Genomic DNA, 23719 nt, shown 5'->3' with positions numbered 1-23719 from the left:
TTATAATTAATATTGTTACTCTAAAGATCTTAATTGTTACACATTGTACTTTCCTATCTTCATGATAAAATTGTTCACACCTAGTAGTGACTGAAAATATAGAGTATGTAAAAAGAAGGAAATAATACAAATCCATCAATGAACATTTCACTTGTGATATCGCCTGTAAGCAGCTGATAGCTTTACTTGTTAAACTTAATCTCAGATGCATTACTGAAAGTTAACTTCCCACTCTCAGGCCTGCATAATGAGACATTTATACAAGCCTGACATCGGTTCACCAGTCTGAAAAATTCAAACCACTTTTAATATGTATACTTAAGCAGGTTTGATCACTTAAGCATGTATCTCAGGTGGATTCATAAAATAAAATACACACTGCAAAGGTAAAATATATCTTTTACATTCCAAAATACAAAACAAAATCAAAACCTGTGAAAATCTGTTTTTTATCATTTTTGTCCTACTGTCATAGAGAGCATAGAGAGCATAACCCAAGCAATGGAAACACAAGATAGCAATGTAATTTTTCACTTTGACATATTACCAAAGTACAAAGCCAAACCTTCACAGAATTAAAATCTTTCAAAATACTTTCAGTATTTTAAAATATATTCTATATTTCTTACTACACTTCCTTGTTATTCTGTGCACTTTTATTGGGGAAAAAAATTAGTTATAAAATGCTATTTTGGGAGATTTTAAAGACATAAGGAAACATTTTTTATATATTTTAAACAGCTTGAATTCAAAGCGTGAAAATCCTGTAATGATATGTACAGTTGTTGTATATTTTATATTATGCTGTGAAGTACAGGACTGTAAAAAGTTGCAACTTATAAAGTTATAATAAGAAAATAGATATGCTTACTGTTATCTGTTGATGGATAACTTAAATGGTGACCATCTTGACTTGATATCCAAGTGTGTGTCAGCATGCATTTTGGCAGTTAGGTATAACAGTTCTTATATAAAATTATATATAAAACCAAGAGTGTCACCATTCAAGAAGCAAAATTGTTATGCGGGAAAAACAATCACTTATTTAGCCAAGTTGAACTGAAGATCACAGCTCAACATACAAATATCTGTTCTGTTAAACAGTCTTTCTAAAAATGCTGCTTTTTGTAAATCTACCGAGGGGAAAAAAATCTGATGGGAATAAACGATCTACCTAGAACTGTCAGGTAGTCTATGGCTTTTCCTCTGCTTAGGAATGACACACAAAGGTCTGTAACAGTTCTCATGTAAATTTCTATAATTTTTAAAAAATCAGAGTTCAATATTCATCACAAGCAAGGAAAACTTTCCCACTAATCTCTCTTTCTCTCCGCTTTAGGTTTTCATTTCCTAAAAATAATGTTGACATTTTTAGGACAGGATTATATTTTATATTAAATTTGATATTTAACCGTAGAGGCTTCTCATGGCTTTTTTCCCCCCAAACTTTATACTTCTGTGAAATGAAAGAGCTGTATTTCTGGTTTCTGAAGGAAAGGAAATTAAATTGAGTATTTTGCATTTGTTGTGGGTCAAGAATTCGCTGGTAACCATAGCCTAGCTGCTTTGTGATAACTTAAATAAACCACTAGCAAATTGATTGCAAGTCAAAACTGTTTTCTTCCCTAATGCCCATCCTAATTTTTGTATCTGGACAGAATGTGTCTACTTAACCATCTTATGCAGATGGAATTTCGAAGAATACAACCTCTGTATAAAAACAGTTAATTTGTTAAGAATTTAAAATAAATTCTTAAAGATAAAACAAGAAGATAATGAATTTTCCGTTCATTAAGGAAGTGCATTTATTCTCCTTACTATTACAGAGAATGTTATTTTTATATAATATTCTGGCTGTTAAATTCTTCTTAGATTTTAGAATAATATTGTGTTGAATCATATACTCTGTGCAGAAAACAGAATGTTGACTTGTTCGTTATTAATTCATTTTCTAACTACACTTGGTAAGGCATTATCACATTTTCTGTAAGTTCTCATGGAAGCATACCTAGTGCACTGCAGAATTTTTCAGCTTCACTTTACCTCAGTGACTGATAGTCTTCCAAGAAAAATAAATGATGTGGCATTCACATAAATACATCTGCAGCTTGATTTCTAAACATATCATTTATCTTTAGAGGTGTAGTAAAATGATTAGGCATCTAAAGCATATAACTGGAAGACCAAATAAATGTAACCATCATTTTGTACAGAGCTTATGAAACATAATATTTCTTTTCTTCTGCTAAAGTGAAGTTCAGAAGAAAACAAAAAAAATCAATTGAAAATATGAAGAAACTTCAAAACTTTTTTTGTCATGTGTTTTTATTTACTTATTATTGGAGTAGCTTTCTCAGACCTAAACATAATACATTGAAAGTTCTGCTGTGGTAGTAAGGATAACAGAAGTTAGAATAGAGGTACTTTTATGCACAATCCATTTTCAGATCCCTATACTCTAGCTATGTAATTTTCTTAAAAATCTGTTTGATTAAATATATCACTGTCAAGATATTCACTGTGAATATCTTGAAATGATAACAAATACTAATTTTCAATTTTTTACTTTGAAGACTCAAAAATATATTTTAAACATACTTTCACTTTATTTTTTTCTACATACTACATGAAAAAGGAACTGTGTACACTAACTTTTTTAATAACTTGAAATAAGAAGACTGGATCAAATTTTTTTAATTTTTTGGGCTAATATATAATAAAATATATACATCAGAAAAAGAAATACAGACTGGAGAACTGGGTTAATGGGAACATCATGAAGTTCAAAAAAGGGTATTGCAAAGTTCTGCACTGGAGGAACAACCCCAGGTACCAGTATATGCTGGAGGCTGCACAGCTGAAAACGCTGTAAAAGACCTAGGGATGTTGATAAACACAAAGTTGAACATGTGCCCTTGGATCCTCAGTAAAAGAAAAACACAGAAGACAGTCTGGTGAAGGACCATGAAGATTTTTAAGAGTCTGAACCATCTCTCCTATGAAGAGAGGCTGAGGCTGCTGGGACTGTTCATCCCAAAGAAGGCTCAAAGGGGACTCATCAATGTGTACAAATACTTGGAGGGAGGGTGCAAAAAAGACAGTGGTGCCCAGTGACAGGACCAGAGGCAATGGGTTCAAAGTAAAACACAGGAGATTAAATCTATCAGAAAACACTTTTTCACTGTGAGGGTAGCCAAGAACTGGCACAGGTTGGCCAGGGAGGTTGTGGAGTCTCACTGGAGATATTCAAGAGCCATCTGAACATGTTCCTGTCTAACATACTCTAGGTGATGCTACTTGAACAGGGGCATTGAACCAGACCATATCAAGAGGTTCCTTCTAAATTCAACCATTCTGTGATTCTGAAAATAAATTTAAATTCTATAAAGGCAGTAACTTTGCCATTCACTACTAAGTGGCATATAACACCATTTCATGAATCTTTAGAACAACTTCCTAAATAATATCTTGTTTTATTATTGTTTGGGAAAATACAATCTAGCGATTCTACACACTCACATGCCTTTCAAAGAGTCCATATGGAGTTTTCCAGAGCTTCTAAACTACAGTCTGTCTCAATTGGACTTTAACTTGGTTTTCAATTCTGATTCTTCTTCACCAACTAAGGTTCAGTAGCTTTATGCTCTGACTTCTTGTGTTTAGAAGAACTACCTTCTGTTTTCTGATGTTACAAGGTTAGTCAACAAGAGGGGATTGTTTTAGGTAAGGGGAGAAATATTTGCTTCTTAGGAGAGTTTTTCAAAGAAGAAAACAACCTGTCAAAACCATACAAAAGTACAAGTGTTCCTATCTGGTTTTTTTTTAAGTACAAATAAAATCATTAGATTTTAATTTTGGGTATGTCGCTTTGAAATTTGTTTTTGTGTCCTTTTAGTCCTTGGTCAGACTGTTAACAAAGATGGGCATTCTTGCCTTATGATCTATACAGGCTAACATTCATTTATTTTCTTGTACTGCTACTAATATGTAATTATAAAATAGCTTATTTATTTGCATTTCTAGCGCTCTTTGAATGTTGAAAATGTAAATGCTTTCCCAAAGAATTAATTCCATTAATATTTTTTTGGGTTTTTTTCCCAATTAAAAACATTTTCTTTATAGATCATGAATACACACATAGATAATGCCCATGTAATATTTCTTGATAAGAAAAATATGGCTTCGGTCAATATTTTCTAATTTTGAAAGGTAAAAATGTTATTTTTTTTATCTTGTTTGCTAGACTTTATTTCTGCTGTTCAGCTGTCTGATTTTTTCTTCCTTACATAGTACTCCTCCGAGAAAAATTTCCTTCAAGAATTTGAAGTACCTCAACTTGATTGAGAGAAAAAAGATTTTTTTTAACAAAAAATACTAGAGAAATGGTTCATTATGGACTTTCACAATGGAAACACCTGTCAAATTTTGACACTTTCCAAAATAATAATAAAACCAAAAAGACTAAGTACTTCAACTACATGTTATGCTATCTGAAGAAGTTTCAATGGCTCAAATTCACCTGTTTCTTTCTGGATATTACTGCCTGTGTGTCTACTTCATAAATGGTTTGAAACTGGCTCCCTACCAAGTCTCCAAACATTACCACAAGAGTTCCCCCCCCCCAAACTTCAGGGAAAAGAGGGAGAAAAAAAAAAACAACTAAGAAAACCTGAAATGAGAGAGAGAGCTAAGGCAATATATATAAATATATTTACACTTATTTTACAGTTATATACAATTGAAATATATATACAATTTCACAGGGGAAAGGGAAGGGGGAAGGGAAAAGGAACAAAACCAAAATAATTATATACATATATATATATCCCCCAATCAGTAGCCCGAGATCTAGTAACTAAAGAGTTAGCAAAGAAATATCCCACTACTCTCCTTGGGACAACCAAGAGTCGCTCCGGGATGATCGCTGGCAACCTCCACCTCCCAGGGTCGACAAGGCCTTACCAGGCCTCGCTCCCCAACACGACAGACTCAACAACAGGGAACCTACCCCTCCAAGCCACCGGAAGGACAGAGAGCGAAGGCCTCTCCTCCTTTCTTCTTATAGTCTGGTTTACGTAAAAATCGTAGGGAATACTGGGTAAATCTAGACCCTTCCTTGGTTACAGACTGGTCACCAAGGAAGGCCTAGCCCAAACCACCACAACAACCTTATTGTAAAATCTTACTTTAGCTTTCTTTGTTTTAGTGTGTTATGGTGATAACTGTAAAAGTATAATGTATATTAAAAAGTAAGTTTTTACGGTGTGTTTCACATTCAACTTGCAAAGGTAACATCACACCCAAGGACTTCTGGGAATCCAGGGTGGGCTGGAAACTAGTCCAAAGCCCACTTTATTTTGATGGTTTTAATTGCCAACAGCCAGTGCTGAAATGCAGGAACTGAGTCATCACTTGTTTGTAATTACTTGACACTTTAGCATGGTCTTATCAGATTGCTGGAGAAATGCTGTAAATCTCAAATACTAGTATTGCCGTTATAGAATGCCTGCAGATGGTGATGACATCTAGCAATGTATTCTTCTAGCAATGACACTAGACTGGATTTACATCACTGTAAATGTAAGTGGGATATGATAAAATGGTAATCAAGCCTGTCATAGTATGCCCAGCATGTCCATGGTTTCTCATATTCACCATTATGATTGTTATAGAAATTTCTCACACTAGGATCTCACCGCCACTAGATAGATTTATTGGCACAGATCAATTCTATCTGGTAGCTCGAGCTAGGTGCCTCAAAAGGAGGACTCTGACCAAAGAAATTCCTGGGCAACTATCCTCTTACAATTTAAAATCTCCATCCCTCATGCAACAGTCTGGACCAATGGCAATATTAGGGTCTGAGGTCTTCTTGCTCTTCATTGGTTTACTGTTTTGTTACTTGGTTGCCATCTGATCATCTTCACATCCTCTTAGGTTTATTTCAGTGGAGGTTTCCATCAGATCTGTAGTACATGTTATAATACGATTGTTACAATACAATTGTTACAGTTCGTACAGCTCAATCCATGGGCTGTTCTCTCTAGCTATTAATTTTTAAGTAGTATTTAAGCTACAGTTTTTTCTATTCTAACTATTATCACATTGTTAACTCCAGGTTTCGCTATGATCCATATAGTTCAAATAAATTTCAGCTTGTGGTCTAATATTTCTAGCTATTTATGTCAAGTAAACTTTTAGCTACTTTCAAACAGTATAGTATTTTCAACAATGAACCTGTTAAATTATGTCAATCTCAAGAAGCACAGACTTCCACCTGCACATTTCAAAGAAGAGGTAATGTGGAAACAAACAAAGAGCTGAGCTTGTGTTTGACATGTAGTGTACACTTAGTTTCCCTTTTTCAACCTTAGTTTCTTAATACACTAAGCAAAACATAACATAACACAACACAGGTGGACAGAAAATATACATTTTTTTCCATACTTTACAGTATGAAACAGCTAATATTTTAATCTCTCTCCTTCTCTGAATAGATCAAATATTGAAGACTAGTTGCACAAAATATAGCTTCTGCTTAACTGCAGAAATAGCAGTCCTATCACTTCCAAAATGACGGTTTTGGAAGAATAAGTATATTTTTATTACTTTGATGATGATAGAGATTTCTTAACCATTGCCAAGCTATAGATAACAAAAGGACAGTATCTTCAGATGTTAACAGTTCTTGTAAAATATGGAAACACTTCTAGTTCACCAGGTAAAAATAAACTGAAATTACTCACAAAATGTATGTGAATAAAATTACTCCTAATCAAAATGAACTGCCCACATGAAAAGCCCAAGTCAACAATACAGAAAATGGAACTAAAAATAATGAAGACAGCTATCTTTTTTCTCTATAAAGCATAAATATTCAGTACAGTAAACAGCTAAATATGCATTCAAAAGGACACAGTTTGAATCTAACTTTCCTCTCCAGTCAATCTCAATTTTATCACTGGGAGTTTGGAGGTAATTATGCTGCACTCAGCAAAAACTTTTATCTGAAATTCTTCTATCTTCTCACATTCTAAATGTTCATGTTAGCAATGCTTAAGCATTTAATTTCTCAAAGTAGTCTAAATCACAGAATCACAGAATCATTTAGGTGGGAAAAGACCTCTAAGATCATTGAGTCCAACCTTTGACCAATCACTACCTTGTCAACCAGACCATGGCACTATAAGACCCTGTGTCCAAGCCACATACTCACCAGGCATTTTACTTCTAAAAATGTATTTAAGACTCCAAAGTTTTGTCCATCGAAATTTTGCAGAGCCACTGGTTCTTATATACCTTGAGATTGCATAAAGACAAAATGCTGACATGTTATTCCTAGGAGATACTTTTAACTTAAGGAGAAAATAAGGAATCTTGGCAAAAGTTTAAAAGGACAAAATACAACCAAGGCAGAGCATTCCACACAGCACTGACCCAGCACATACCAACCCACACAACTTAGCAGAATTCAACCCACTGGTTTAAAGTTACCCGAAATATTAAGGAAAGAAAAGAGTAAAGAAAGAGAGAGATTAAGAGAAGAAACAGGATGAAAGAAAGAGAACAAGAGAAGAGAGAGTAAGAAGAGAGGAGAATAAGAGAAAACTAGGTTAAACAGCTACCACTGAAGAATTCTATGGAAGTCCAGCTTCACATGGTTATGGTAGGTCCCAGGAGAGTGAGAGGAAAATGAGCCCATGTGCTCCTGTATTTATGTGCTTCTGGCCACCCCTCCTAGGCAGGATGTCCGGCACTAATCATTCAGTGCTTCCAGGAGGGAGTGCGCGGTGGTACAGTCAATCAGAGGCTGAGTTAGGCGCTCTTGAGGGTGTGATGTGGGCAGCCCCCCAGGTTACCCTTTTGACTGGTAGCTTCTCCCTGTGGGGTCAATGAGCCCTACCATGGGAGTTCTGGGGCTGCCATGTGGCCTCCATGAGGCCTGCCATGTGAGTTTCACATGCCCTTCCCACACACACACAATTGGCTCCGACACAATAATACAGTAATACTAAACTAGTGTCTCACAGGCACTAAGGTCCATGTCAAGTCTTTTCTTGAACATATTAGGAAGACAAAAAAAAAAAGAAAAAAAGAAAAAAAGAAAAATACCTATATACCTAATCCAGATTAAAGATTAAAATCTAACAGAAAAGGACCTGACGTTGTGTCAGGGAAGGTTTAGGCTAGATATTAGAAAAAGGTTCTTCACCCAGGGAGCGGTTGGGCACTGGAACAGGGTCCCCAGGGAAGTGGTCACAGCACCAAACCTGACAGAATTCAAGAAGCGTTTGGGCGATACTCCCAGGAACATGGTGTGACTCTTGGTGATGGTCCTGTGCAAGGCTAAGAGTTGGACTCAGAGATTCCGGTGGTCCATTCCAACTCAGCATATTCTGTGATGCTGCGTAACAAACAAACAAAAATCCCACCACAAACAAAGAAACAAAAAGACAAGGAAAATAATTTATGCTCCTCAAAGATGGGATTTCTAAAGGGTTTTACTACTGGGTAAACTGAAATGAATTACAGGTTTGACAAGATCTGTACTGGAAGACTCAAGTGAGTGTCTCTTTAGTCTGACAGAGGGAGACTGCAGCTGAGCAGGACCCCCAAGGCAGTCAGTGACAGGACCAGCACACAGGTTCCCTGCCTCTGTGCCAAACCAGAGGCCTGACTGCCAGCGCAGGGCTTCCGTCCAGCTTCCTTTGCTCAAAGTGGATTCTGGTTGTGTAGCCTCCTGCCTTGGAGGCTTATGTTCATTTTGTTTTTTCTCTACAAGCAGAGAATGAAAGTGACAAGACCATTCCAGGAGAGTAGCCAAAAAGATGTCAGTGTATTTCTCCTAGCTGGGCATAAAAGGGATGGTAATGATACGACATATTTTTCATCTCTGAAAATTTCCCATAAACATTTTTTTCATAAAAAACATTTTCTGTTTTAAAAACATGTCAGTGGAAAAAAACTTAAGAGTAAATTAAATATTTTGAAGTAGATAGTCAGTTGCTCCCTACCTGAATTAAATATTAAAGAAATTACTGCAAGTCCTTGTGGTTTGAAGAACTCATACCTCACACTGACGGGTTTTGTTGGGTGTTTTTTTAAAGAGAAAATAATTGCTGTATTTGCAGTTCTCATTATAGTATGATTAAGGGATATCTTAATATAAATGGGAATTGCTATAACAGGCATCCTGGAATGTACTTTCATAATGTGTCCAGCACCCCAGTCATCCCTGAAAATAGCCTTCTACATTAGCCAAGATATCTCATGTAAGGGCATCACTGTTTTGTAACTTTAGCCTTTTGGTCCAATTTGAGTTCTATAGACAGAAACGTTTTCCTAAGAGGATAAGTACAACTGATCTGCTGTTTTTCAGACTTGTGTAAAGTCAGTGTGAAAATAGGTTGAAACCAGGAGAAAAAAGTATCTGAGCAACATACCAGTTACTTCTTTTATCTTCTTTTCCTTTGCCATTTAACTGAGTTCAGAAACTAGTTTCTCTTATGCTTTTTTGAACTCAAACTGATGGCAATTTATCACAATATTTTTCATTCTATAACTGTATTTGAAGCATACCTCAGCTAGCTGTCTCAAGGTCATTTCAAGCAATAAAAAGGTATACAGTGGGTATTTGGGAAAGAATTGCACATAGTTTCATTATTCTTTAATATTAGTTTTATTTTCCTTAATCATACTCCATATTAATTTTTATTTTTCCCCTGCCAATTACTATTGTGCTGAAACTAGAAATGGCAATTATAGGACTCAGCAATTTGTCTTTGTTCCATTTCTTCTCCATATCCTCAGTGAATTTAACCATCCTGTTGTATACTCATCATCATCATGGCTAGGCTTTGCGAACGAAGATTTGGGAAGGGCTCTACCCACGTTTGTTACAAGTGCGTTGGTGGCTAAAAAGGCCAATATGAGATAGGCACGTCTGGCTGCAAAAGGCACAGCAGAAAGACTCCTTAGGTGGTATATTCTGCAAGACACGATTCTTCCTGTGTTGTCTTTTCTCCTCAAGAGTGATCCTGTGTACTTTCTCAAAAGCATCAGCAGTGTTACAGATGGTGTGCCTCCAGACCTCCCGATTGGAGACCAGAGTAGACCAGTGATGTTGATCAATATGGCCAAAGCTGAGATGTTGTTTCAGGGAGTCCTTGTATCTCCTCTTCAGGGTTCCTGTCATGCGGCAGCCAGTGGCAAGTTCACCATAGAGCAAGATCTTAGGGAGGTGATGGCCATTCATCCTTGAGACGTGCCCTGCCCAACACAACTGTGTTCTCAGTAACATGACCTCAACACTTGTGACTGCTGTTTGTTCAAGAACAGACGTATTAGTCACGTGATCTGACCAGTGGACGTTTAGGATTGTTTTTGTATCCTAGGCATTGACTTATTTAACAGTGTTTATTTCTGCATTTGTAAGATGTTTCCTTGACTTTATGTTCTGTTTTCTGATTGGTGTGTATACAATATTTTGTAGAAATATATTTTTATTGACTCACAGTCTTTTCGAAGAAAGAGGTTTTGTTTTTGAAGATCTTTTGTTCAGTGTTTCTTTTAATGAGCCTTTGTACGTGCTTTCCTGTCTATCCATACTTTGCAATAGAATGCTCCTTTGCTAAAATACATAGTTATATTTAGTATAAAAACATATTTTAATCACATTTCCATTTATTAATATACATTCCAGGACATAAAACTTGTTGTCGTATACATACCAGTTAATGAAGTTTAGAATAATCACTTATTTTCGTAAAGTTTCCAGTCTCCCTTATTAGCTCAGATCTACCTTATTTTCTGGAGAGAATGGCACTGGTATATTCACATGCATAAGCTTACCATTGCTGAAACATTACAAAATAATGCAGGAATAATGGCCATGGATTCCACTTGAGAGGCGATGAGTCAGGTATTGCAGTGCCCCATCAAATGGGAGTGGTGGCTTTACAATAATCAACATTTAAAAAAGAGATAATATAAATAAAATAAGAGCAATTACATTTTCAGGGGTAAAAAGTCATAAAATACTTGAGGCATACAAAGGCTAAAATCTAATCTCTGCTTTGAATCAGATAGAATAGGTGTTGGAATGTGGTTACTCTTCTTAAAAATCAGCCATAATCACTATACTGTAGAATTTATCTTCCTTTTTAGCTGTTTATATAAAAGGGAAGATGTGTAAAAGAAGAACTTGACATTTCAAAAGAGGCTGGTGCTATAATTTGATGAACAAGGAGCTTACCTGGTATGTGGGATGGAATCTGTGGGAGCCTAATCTGCCATAAACAAGCAGATCAGTTACACCCAAGTTAAATGTTCTAGCCAGTGGGTTATTGTCTGGGCACTGGGTAGACTGAGAGAGTATCTATCATAGCCTTCTCATAAGTACATTCCCCAAAAGTGCAATTTTGATTCTATATCAGAAAAAAAATAAAATATTTTGAAACTGCATGCTTTCTCTTTTTTTTTGTGAAACTGAAAAGCTGTTTTCTGGTCAGCACTAGAAAATAATAAAATTCTCACATTCCTTACTCAGTTGTCAATCATAGAACAGAGTGAAAAAGAGCTTAGGTTACTGAAGTTTATTTCAGAGAATACTACCAAGAAATACAAGTAGAAATAAAAAAACAACCAACCAAACAAACGAGTTCTCCTGCCCATTTCGCTCTACAGGTAAAGTAAAAGAAGTCTTCATTGAGTGGGCATTTATTTACAATTAAGGTCATCCATCTATATATAGAGAGATACATATCTATCAAGTATATACAAAAAAGCCATAAGACACAAAGAGGTATTTCTATAACCTGATAATGACTGGAAACTCCTTGAAATCAGTAGAGAATTCATTGTTTGAATTTATTCAAAACCAAAAACCAAAACAAACCCCAAAATAATTAATTTGGATATTTTCCAACAACAATTAAAATATTTTAAGAAAAAGAAAAGGTATTGATAACAGTGAAAAAAATTATTGAAATATTAATCCATTAAGAAAAAATACTGCTCATCTGATCAAAAACTCTTACTACACCTGTCATGTTCTTTGTGATGCCAGTGGGCATTTATCTGTATCACTCAGTAGACTTCCCTTTTTTTGTTTCTCATTCCACATATCTATTTGGCATGTGTGATAAATTTACTTTTCTCTCCTTATTCAAACACATCTTGAAGTTTGAGCCTTTAAAAAAAGCCTCAGAAAGATCAGATTCTCCAGCCTGCTAAACATGAGTATAATGACACTTGCCTTATATGTTCTCTTTCTAGTGTACTTTTACACTTTTGGTTATTGTAGAATATGAGGATTTTTTTTGAAACTGGAATATATTAATCTTTAAAATACATTTGGTAGGTAGGCATTTTTTCTATTATGCAGAAAGTCGTGGTACAATCCTGACTAGGATTTTTGTGACATGATTCTATGATAGAACAGACTCTAAACCAGTAAAGTATAGGTAGCATCATAAATGTTTACTTCATTTTCTGTGTGCTCCAGCAAAACTCAATAATTCCTGAAAACTCACCTTTCTTTAACTGTCAAGTCCTGAACCCTGGCAATAATACAGGCTGGGAACCACTGGACTGGTAAACAGCTCTGCAGGAAAGGACCTGGGGGTGCTGGTGAGCATCCAGCTGAACATGAGCCAGCACTGGCCCTGGTAGCACAGGCAGTCAGCAGCATACATAGCTGTATCAGCAGGTGCAGTCAGTAGGCTGAGGAACAGATTGTCCTGTTCTGCTCAACACTGGTTAGACCTCATCTAGAATGCTATTTTAGCCACCCTTGCTCTAACCCCAAATCCTATGATCTGTGAAGAAAGGCTGAGAGAACTGAGCTTGTTCAGCCTGGAAAAAACATGGCTTTGAGGAGGAGAACCTATAGGAATGTTATTTAAAAATGGATCCAGTCTTTACACAGCTGAGTATGGTGGGTTGACAAGGAGCATAAATTGAAAAAAGAAAAGTTTCAGACTGGATATAGGGAAGAATTCTTTCATCGTTGCTACGACCCACCCCAGAAAGCAAGGGTAACCCAAGTTAAATATTACATGTTTAATGAAGAAGTCTACTATTTCCTACATAGACAATAGTGAAAAAGGAATGCTGATGAGACTCCCAAAGAGATGTTCAGCTATCTATGTAGTCTTACTGGCTATGAGACCTGATTTTTTTTATGTATCTTAAAACATCAGTGAGAAAGGAATTGGCAAATATTAAGGAGAAAAGATTTCCATGTACTGACTAGTGAAAATAAGTGCAAGAACAATATTAAAAGAGGTGAAAAAGTGGAGAAAACATTAAAAAAAATATTTTTATTTTTATTTAGAAAGTGTGTAGGCAGCACTTGGAAAAGGATCAGGATTTCCTGTTGGAGTTTAGAACTTTATGCAGACTTTGAAAAGTTAGCTTCTGTTTGAGAAGAATGAAAATGAATGCAATTTATCATAAATTAGAAGTAGCTATGTGCTGCACTGGAAGAATACAGATAAGTATGGTGAGGTCTCCAAATGAATACTCTAGCATCTTACTCACAGATGCTTTGGGGCAAATTAGAATACACAGAGAAGAAAGCACCAAAATCTATCAGTTTGCTTATCAAATTCATAAGAGAAGTTGTTGAACCCAAAATTCAGAAGGAACCCAGTGAACTCCTAATTCAAAAGGTTTTTGTAAAAAAGCAATGAGCTTTTTTTTATTATTGCCTCTGCTAATGAAAATTCCTAAAATATTTGCAGCACATTGGAGGATACAAAAGCATTTGGCTTAATCAGTTAGAGGCAGAGATATTCATACAATATTAAAGTGCACCAAGAACCATGTGGCCAAATAAGGTGGCATGTTAATATCAACATTAAATAGAAATTAAATTAAAAATCACAGTAAGTATGAGGAATGAAAACTGAATTAAAGTAAATGGGAAGAATGAAAACAGCTGTCTGCAATGAATGTGGTAAAGACATTGACTGAAGAAGTTAGCTCTTCATAACACCCAAGACCTTGCAAAGACTGACTGATATGCAGCCTTATAACTCTGAATTTTGTAAAGAATGTTATTTGTATTAACAAAATACAACAATTGTGCAGTCCTAAATGTTTGATTCACATAAATACTTCATATTTTTGCAAGGTTGTGTTTTTGTGTTATGTTTTTGTGACTTATTAAAGCTTTTCATTAAATATAGCCTACAAGTCAGTTCAATAGAATACAGATGAGGTCATCTGTGCTATGAGACCCCCAGGAAAAGACTCTACTTTCCTATATACTGTCCTATATAGGAAAAATCTCAATCCTTGGAAGTTGAGGGGGTTGGGGAAAGCATTCAGGTAATCCCCTTTTGGAGATTACAATGTCTATTTTTTGCTTTCCCTGTGAAGCTTATTATTTGCCTCAGTTCCTGTACTATTTGCCTCAGTTCCTGTACTATCTGGGATGGATGAGGAGTTAAATAAAGAGTGGAGTAAAAAAGCCCAACTCCTCAACAGATGGCTAAAGGATTGGTGCCACCGTCAAAATTTTGGTTTCTTTGACCATGGGGTAAACCCCATGGTACCTAGTTTCTTAAAATCAGATGGGATTCATCTTTCTAGGAAGAAAAAGAAGACTGTAGCCCATAAGTTAGCGAAGCTGATCAGGAGGGCTTTAAACTAGGTTTGAAGGGGGAAGGGGTTGAAACCGGGCTCTCCAGTGATCAGCCTAATGATGGAAAGCCTGAGTTAAGAATTAAATCAACAGCCCACCTGAAATGCATGTACACTAATGCACGCAGTATGGGCAACAAACAAGAGGAGCTGGAAGCCATTGTGCAGCAGGAAAGCTATGACGTAGTCGCCATCACAGAAACGTGGTGGGATGACTCGCGTGACTGGAGTGTTGCCATGGATGGCTACACGCTCTTCAAAAAGAACAGGCAAGGTAAGAGAGGTGGAGGAGTGGCTTTATATGTTAGAGAGTCTCTTGACTCTGTTGAACTTGAGATCAGCAATGATAAGGTTGAGTGCCTGTGGACCAGAATCAGGGGGAAGACCAACAAGGCCGACATCATCATAGGTGTCTGTTACAGACCGCCCAACCAGGATGACGAAGGGGATGAAATATTCTACAAGCAGCTGGCGGATGTCTCGAAATCATCAGCCCTTGTCCTTGTGGGTGACTTTAACCTGCCGGATATCTGCTGGGAGCTCAATACTGCAGAGAAGAGGCAGTCTAGGAAATTCCTGGAGTGTATAGAGGACAATTTCCTCCATCAACTGGTAAATGAACCTACCAGGGGTAAGGCCCCGCTAGACCTGCTGTTTACAAACAGAGAGGGGCTGACGGGAGATGTAGTGGTTGGAGGCCGCCTGGGAAATAGTGACCATGAAATAATAGAATTTTCAATACTCAGAGATTCTAGGAGAAACAACAATAAAACCTCTACGCTGGATTTCCGGAGGGCAGATTTTGACCTATTCAGAAGTCTAGTCCAGAGCATACCCTGGGAAACAACCCTTAAAAACAAGGGGGTCCAGGAGGGATGGACGTGCTTCAAGCAAGAAGTTTTGAGTGCACAGGAACAGGCCGTACCAGTGTGCCGAAAGGCAAGCCGGCGGGGAAGACAACCAGCTTGGTTAAACTGGGAGATTCTGAAGGAAATCAGGGATAAAAAGAGAACTTACCGACTGTGGAAGAAAGGGCTGGCTACTTACGAAGAATTCAGGAAGACAGCTAGATCATGCAGAAAGAAAATCAGGGATACAAAAGCGCAATTTGAAGTTAAATTAGCCACTTCTGTTAGGGATAACAAAAAGTCCTTCTATAAATACATTAATAACAAAAGGAGGAGCAAAGAAAACCTTCATTCTTTGAGGGACTTGGAGGGAAACATAGTTAATAGAGATGAGGAGAAGGCTGAGGTACTTAATACTTACTTTGCCTCAGTTTTTACCAGTAGGACAGGTGGCCCTCAAGGCAACCGGCCTCTGGAGCTGGTAGACAGAGATAGGAAACCAAATAGCCCCCTTGTATTCCAGGAGGAAATTGTTAGTGACTTACTGAGTCATCTGGATCCTCACAAGTCTATGGGACCAGATGGGATCCATCCTAGGGTAATGAGGGAGCTGGCAGAAGAGCTTGCCAAGCCGCTCTCCATCATCTTCCAACAATCCTGGCTCACTGGGGAGGTCCCATATGACTGGAAGTTGGCAAATATCACCCCAATCCATAAAAAAGGCTGCAAGGCTGACCCTGGTAACTACAGGCCTGTCAGCCTGACCTCGGTGGCTGGCAAAGTTATGGAGCAGATCATCCTGTGTGAAATCACACAGCAGCTACAGGATGGACAAGGGATCAGACCCAGCCAACATGGGTTTAGGAAGGGCAGATCCTGTTTGACCAACCTGATCTCCTTTTACGATCAGGTGACCCACCTGGTGGATGAGGGAAAGGCTGTGGATGTGGTCTATCTGGACTTCAGCAAAGCCTTTGACACTGTCTCCCATAGCATACTCCTGGAAAAGCTGGCAGCCCACGGCTTGGACAGGGGTACTCTGTGCTGGGTCAGGAACTGGCTCAAGGGCCGGGCCCAGAGAGTGCTGGTGAACGGAGCTGCATCCAATTGGCGACCGGTCACCAGTGGTGTTCCCCAGGGGTCAGTGCTGGGCCCAGTCCTTTTTAACATCTTTATCGATGATTTAGATGAGGGGATTGAGTCCATCATCAGCAAATTTGCTGATGACACCAAATTGGGAGGGAGTGTCGACCTGCCGGAAGGCAGGAGGGCTCTGCAGAGGGATCTGGATAGACTGGAGAGATGGGCTGACTCCAATGGAATGCAGTTCAACAAGGCCAAGTGCCGGGTCCTGCACTTTGGCCACAACAACCCCATGCAGCGCTATAGGCTGGGCACAGAGTGGCTAGAGAGCAGCCAGGCGGAAAGGGACCTGGGGGTGCTGATCGACAGGAGGCTGAACATGAGCCAGCAGTGTGCTCAGGTGGCCAAGAAGGCCAATGGCATCCTGGCCTGCATCAAGAACAGTGTGGCCAGCAGGAGCAGGGAAGTGATCCTTCCCCTGTACTCTGCATTGGTGAGGCCACACCTGGAGTATTGTGTTCAGCTCTGGGCCCCTCAGTTCAGGAAGGATATTGAGGTGCTGGAGCGGGTCCAAAGAAGAGCAACGAGGCTGGTGAAGGGACTGGAGCACAAGTCCTATGAGGAGAGGCTGAGAGAGCTGGGGTTGTTCAGTCTGGAGAAGAGAAGGCTTAGAGGCGACCTCATCACTCTCTTCAACTACCTGAAGGGAGGTTATAGCCAGGTGGGGGTTGGTCTCTTCTCCCAGGCAACCAACAATAGGACAAGGGGACATGGGCTCAAGCTCTGCCAGGGGAGGTTTAGGTTAGATGTTAGGAAGAAATTCTTTACAGAGAGGGTTATCAGGCATTGGAACGGCCTACCCAGAGAGGTGGTGGATTCACCATCCCTGGAGGTTTTTAAAAAGAGATTGGACGTGGCCCTTAGTGCCATGATATAGTAATTGGAGTTGGATCAGGGGTTGGACTTGATGATCTTGGAGGTCTTTTCCAACCCAATCTATTCTATGATTCTATGATTCTATGAAATATGATCCTTTAGTTGAAAAAGTCTATTATAGATATAGGTATTTTACTGAATGGTCAATGATGGAACTGCTAGGGGAAAAGCCTAGAAAATTATCCAGTCTATGCAGGGATTGAATTTGCCTGGGTTAAATTCTTAACAGAGAATTGTCAAATTATGAATTAATCACCACCTACTCCCATTTTATTCTGTGGAGAAAGATAGACACTTTCAGGAGAGATTCTTCTTGGCTCAAGATGATTGTCTAAACTTAGTGAGATAGATTGTCCTTTTCAGGTGTCTATTTATCTTCACTAAGCTTCAAAAAGTGCCTAGGATTATTATTTTAGCCTAATTGTTTGATGTCTAAACTTAGGTAAGATAAATTCTATCTGTAATGCCTTTTTTATTTGTTTACTTTTTGGTGTAAACATGTTCATAGACATGAGCAAAAGAAAAAACATTGTAAGCTGTGGCATAATGTAAATTCTGCTGAAGGCACTGAGAATCTTACAGTTGCTGTCTGTGAGATTTGGATTAGACAAATAATTTCCTCCTGTTATGGAGTCTCTGGAGAGTTCTCATTAATCTAATTATATGTGGAGGTTGTAGGGTCTAGACATTCTCTCCTCAAATCCATCTTTTCCTTTATGTACATGCCAAGTATAAGCTCTAGAGATGAGATTCAACCATGCAGTTTTAGCTGCCTTAAAATCATGTGAACTAAGCTAGTCATCCAGGTTTATTCAATATCAATTCAGAGAGACATTCATGCCCAGAGGACAGCCCCTCTTAGATAACAACCTTAGAGGTAATTTGCCTTCTGGAAGTGCCTGCCTTATTACACAACAGAAGCATGGGCAAACAATTTACACGATTTTTCATAGCTTCACAGATGCTTAACAGATAAATAGAAGAGGCAGACTGGTGCATTCTCAATGCTAAAAAATGAAGTATTATGTTATGGTGCAAACTGAAGCAAGACTGAGAACTTAAATTGAACTGACTGCGGATGAACTTTAAAAAAAAAACCTGATACTTGTAAAATATCTTTTTTTCTCCAAAGAAAATAATAACTGAATTTTTATGAAATTTTCATTATCTGAATGAGCCATATAGCAAAACAAATAGGTAAATTGTCAGCTATGGAAATGTTCTGAAACACCACAATTTAGTTACTTAATTGTCAGACTACATTCAGGTGATTATTCATTTAACTTTCATAGCAACATGATGCCTCTTGTTTTAATAGTGGATATGGATGGAGAAAGTAGTGTGACAATATTCTTAACTGAACACTTTCATTGCACCTATTGAGTGGTTGCTCAGCTTTTCAATTAATTGTGAAAATTCTTCTTGTTCTAATCCATCAACAACAACAGTAAAAAAAAAATCCTCATAGAACTAAATTAAATCAAAGCTTTATTTGTTAAATGCCAAAGTAACCCTGGTCAAAAATAAACAGATTTATTCTAATTTCATAATAAACTTCGTCACTTATACTACTCATGGAAGCACTTGCAGCATGAAAAGTCATGCTAACGAATGATTACTTGGTAAAGATCACTTAATAGCAATTGTCTCACACTGCTACCACTCACTTTTTGGATGTAAGAAATATGGTCTTAACAGAAGCAGATGTATTTTGTTTTATATTGAAAAGATAAAATAGTATTTACTCTTGTCCTTGACAGCAGTTTTATGTGAAGGTAGGACTTCATAGTGTGTACTTGAGCTCATAGATTCAAGCCTTGCAAACTGGCTAGAACTGGTCCCCAAACTTAACTGTTTCCAGTACTGAAGAAGCTATTAAAGCTCTTCTTAGCTGTGGTTTGCCAAAGCTCACTCTTTCCTTATCTCACCAGCTCTTCCATTTGGTTCTTTATAGCCTGTTTTTCTATGAGTTCTGTATAATCAGTCTGGTGTGTGTTGGCCTAGTTGTCTGACTGTTTGCACCTCAAACAACTGCTGCAAAACTAGACAATTTCAATTACATTCTCAGACAAATTTGGCAAACCTCAACTCTTCAAAAGGTTATTAAGTTTCAGTACTTTTTGTGAAAGATGACAGCCAAATAAAGGATATAATCCCAGCTGATTTGTTCTTGAGAGAAAAGCTGCAGTATAAACACAACCTTTATTCCATGTCATATGATCCACAGAGAAAAGAATTATGAACACTTCAGATAAAGGGGAAGCTTTAGACTGATGTCCTCTTAGGCATGGGCATAAGGATCAAATCCATGGAAACCAGGATTCATTAACTGGGCACTCACAAAATTACCTCTTATTTTCCTCACAGCTTTCTCCTCATGTCCTTGGGCTTGGGTTTGAGTGGTTTTATTTTTGGTTGAGTGTTGGTTTCATGATTTTTTTTTATTTATTTATTTATTTTAATTTTCCTTCTCTAGCGCTGTTTAAAAAGGTGCTTTGCAGTTTTTGGTATGAAGCCTAATTTTCCTGTAAATGGGAATTTTGTCCAGCTATAAAATGCACTAGCATTACCAAGCTTTTTTTAACTCAAATGAGCCATTTCCCCCTTTAATTACTTTATACATATATGGCATGTATACATGATGGAACCTACAGTCTTACTATATGCTGTGCAGTGATCTCATATTTCTACATCAAAAGGATGAAATATTAAATGAAAAATTAGTAAGAACTGCACAGTCACTAATCAGTATATCCATTACTTTTCTTTCAGTAACCAGATTTCATGGGGGAGCAGGGGAAAAAAACTGGTCATTTTTTTCTGTTGAAATTCATATTTTTCCATAGGAAACATGATTTTGAGAAATACTGTGATTTCTTAAGTAGGAGAATTGAAGGGAAAATGGGTTTCAATTCAAAGTTTCAAAGAAAAAAATCACGTTAAAATATTTCTTTAAACTAATTTTGAAATTAAATGCCATTTCTAAAATTAATTTTGAAACTAAAAATATAATTACATAAAAATATCACTTGGGGAGAAATTTCAAAATATTGTATTTCAAGACTTGCAATAAAAAGTCCTTGGAAAATTTACACATTTAATGAAATGAAAACTCATTTTAAATTACTGCAAATTTTGAAGTTTTTTTTTTTATAATTCAAATACAGCTAGAAAATGATAAAATTTTTAAAGAAAATCACCTAATCATGAAATAGAAATGAGTTCTCAAAAGGTCTTGTAATCTAATTCCTTGCCCCATAGCAGGATGTATGTATGCCCCATAGCTGAATGTATATTGGTCCTGAAGGTAATTTTTGAAAATCTTTTTCACTAACTTGCAATGAGAAGAATTTAAATAGTTAAAATATTCGAAGTGAGATATTAAAGGAGAAATTGGCTGCAACAGAAAAATATTTTATGTCTAAGAATACACAAAGATAAAAAAGATAGGGTATATTTCAGTCCTGACAACTTATCTGGGTTTAAAAGGGACTATACAGAGAACTAATTCTCAGAGAATGTAGAAAAAGCGTCCTCCTATAAAGGTAGTTGTGTTGCTCAGATGAAAAATCAGTTTCCTATGGAGAAGGATCTGCAGTCTAAACCTCATCACCCCATGGCTGTAGCAGTACTAAAGCAGTTCCTGGGCTGACTACTCATCCTTTGTTGGTGTATATTATTTAAAGCAATACATACAAGAATATTACCTGGGAATTCATCTGACCCCCACTACTTTTCACATATCATGAAGAGTGGCTTGGCAACTATATCAGTCAATTCCTTCCAGGCTCTGGACTGCATCTCACTGGGTCTCGTAGACTTATGTATGTTCAGCTTCATCAAGTGGTCATGAACCTGATCTTCTCTTACAGAGGGGGCGACTTTGCTCCCCCAGTCCCCATCTGGCAGTCCAACCACATATACATCAGAAGCATTAGTTAATAGTATTTAAGTTTTTTTTGCACTGCCTGTAAGAGAAGTTTACTTGTTTTGGTGACTGAAATTAAACAACATAGAAATCAGAGTCCAGTTTTCTTGTTACTTGAAAAATTTAACTTAAATTCTTTCCAGATTTTATAAGAACTCAGTTGTTAGTAAAAATCTCAAAAATTTCTGGCTAGCCTATATAATCATTATTTCTAGTTTCCTAAAAAGAATATGAGAAATTTAATTTTACTTAATGCCATCTTAATAGGAATCAGTGATAGCGAAAGAAGGGCAGCCAAACTGGGTAACCAATTTTAGTGAAGGGTCACCCTCTACACCTGTCAGTCTGCCTTGTACTTTTTATCATACGCAGTTCTATACAACCTGTAGTATAGGAGATTATCCAAGTATGCAGCACATAGTGTGCAGCTAACTTTCAGTAAGCCTGAAACATCTGTTTCATCAGGTAGCACTCAAAAAGTTGCTTGTCCACCACATTATATTAATCTTTATTTTTTTGTAAATATGATGTATTTAAACATATTTATATTTATGATTCTGATTAGACAAGGAATTTGTTAAAAACAATGACTAAGACAAATTATAGATCATTCCTTATATGTACATTGCCAACTAAAGTCAGATTTGTTTTATTTATTAACCTTTTTTAAAACTAGACTTCCTTTAAACAAATAGGTTTTGCTATTTAGTATTTATTAGGTCAGTTTATGAATTTTTGTACAAGTCACATAATACTGGTTCATATGCTCTGTGAATAGATGATCTCCCAGATTACCTTTATTTCCTTTCAAAAATAGTTTTGCTTGGTGAATCAACTATATATCCTAGTCATCAAAAAAAGGAAACCTCACTTGAATGCTCATATGAAACACATTTAAATCAAACAAATGTTCATGAATGAAAAAGACTATTAGGCAGCTGAGTCAAATCCCATGTTCTAATTTGGTAAATTGTGTCAGGATCAATATAGTACACTATTTTACAATGTCTTACTGTGATTTCCATTGAAAAATAAAGTAAAATCAAGTGTAAAATCACCAGTGTTATGTTATGCTATGACATTTGAATAATAAGATGGTTCTGAGATACACAAAATATTAAGATTTATTGTTTACCAAGAATCCCAGTAGAGTAGCTTAACTGTGAACTCAGCCCTCTTCTCTGCTGATAAACTTGTCCTATTAAGACTCTAGCCATTTGTCTGTTTTTATTCCTACATTTCTAAATACAATCTTGTAGAGTAAGTACCCAAAAGATGAGAAAGCTGTTGAGATTAGTTCTGCTGTATTACTTCCGTTCAACATACGTCTTCTGATGTGAAGTAGATTTCAGAATTAGCTGCTGTCCATATGAATATGTTGCAAGACAGAATTTAAAGCTTACAAAACTGTTTATATGATTAATATAAACATGATTTTGTTCGAAGCCAGAGTGCATTCTGTGTCTATTGCTGTATGAAAGAAGTTAAGCAGCTAAGACACTCAGAGTGGCTTATAATACTTTATACATGACTTTTGTCAGCTTTGTTGCAGTATGTATTGTAAATCCTTTGGCACAGTCATGGTCTACTAGGCCAATAATCTCATTTCTGAAATACCTTTAAATATGTATTTACATGAGAGCATAATAGCTCCAAAGAAGCAATTATGACCAAGGAAGTCTACAACCCCTTTTTAAAAAGTCCAGAAGCTGTTACATTCTTCTCAGTTAACTGAGATTCTCTGTTTCAATGAAGTAACTAATTTTACTCTCATCTAACAAGCATTTTAAACTAATCTGTCTTTGGATTAGTACAGCATCACATGAGAATCAAGGGGCTTCATCCCAGCTGCAACTGAAGATGACAAACATATAGTTGCTAAATTTTATCAAAACTGAGCACAATATGAACAATATAAATTTCTGGGGGAAAAAATCCCAAAATATAAACCAAAGACAATAAGAATTAGAAGTTTTTACTCACTTCTTAATTCACCCCAAAGGAAGATGGAGAACAGAAAGATATCAAGAATACTATATCTCAGATCAACCACACTTAAAAATTCTGACATTTGCATAGATAGGAGTGCCATACTGTAAAGCAAGAATTGAAAATACTACTTCAGCAGGAATGTTGACAAAGAATAGAATCATAGAATGATATGAGTTGGAAGGGACTTAAAGATCACCTAGTTCCAGTCCCCCTACCATGGGCAGGGACACCTTTCACTAAACGAGGTTGCTCAGAGTTCCATCCAACCTGGCCTCAAATACTT

This window comes from Corapipo altera, unplaced genomic scaffold, assembly GCF_003945725.1.
Source record: "Corapipo altera isolate COAL_440 unplaced genomic scaffold, ASM394572v1 2, whole genome shotgun sequence".
Lineage (NCBI taxonomy): Eukaryota > Metazoa > Chordata > Aves > Passeriformes > Pipridae > Corapipo > Corapipo altera.
The sequence above is the reverse complement of the archived record's forward strand: the minus strand, read 5'-3'. Positions refer to the sequence as shown.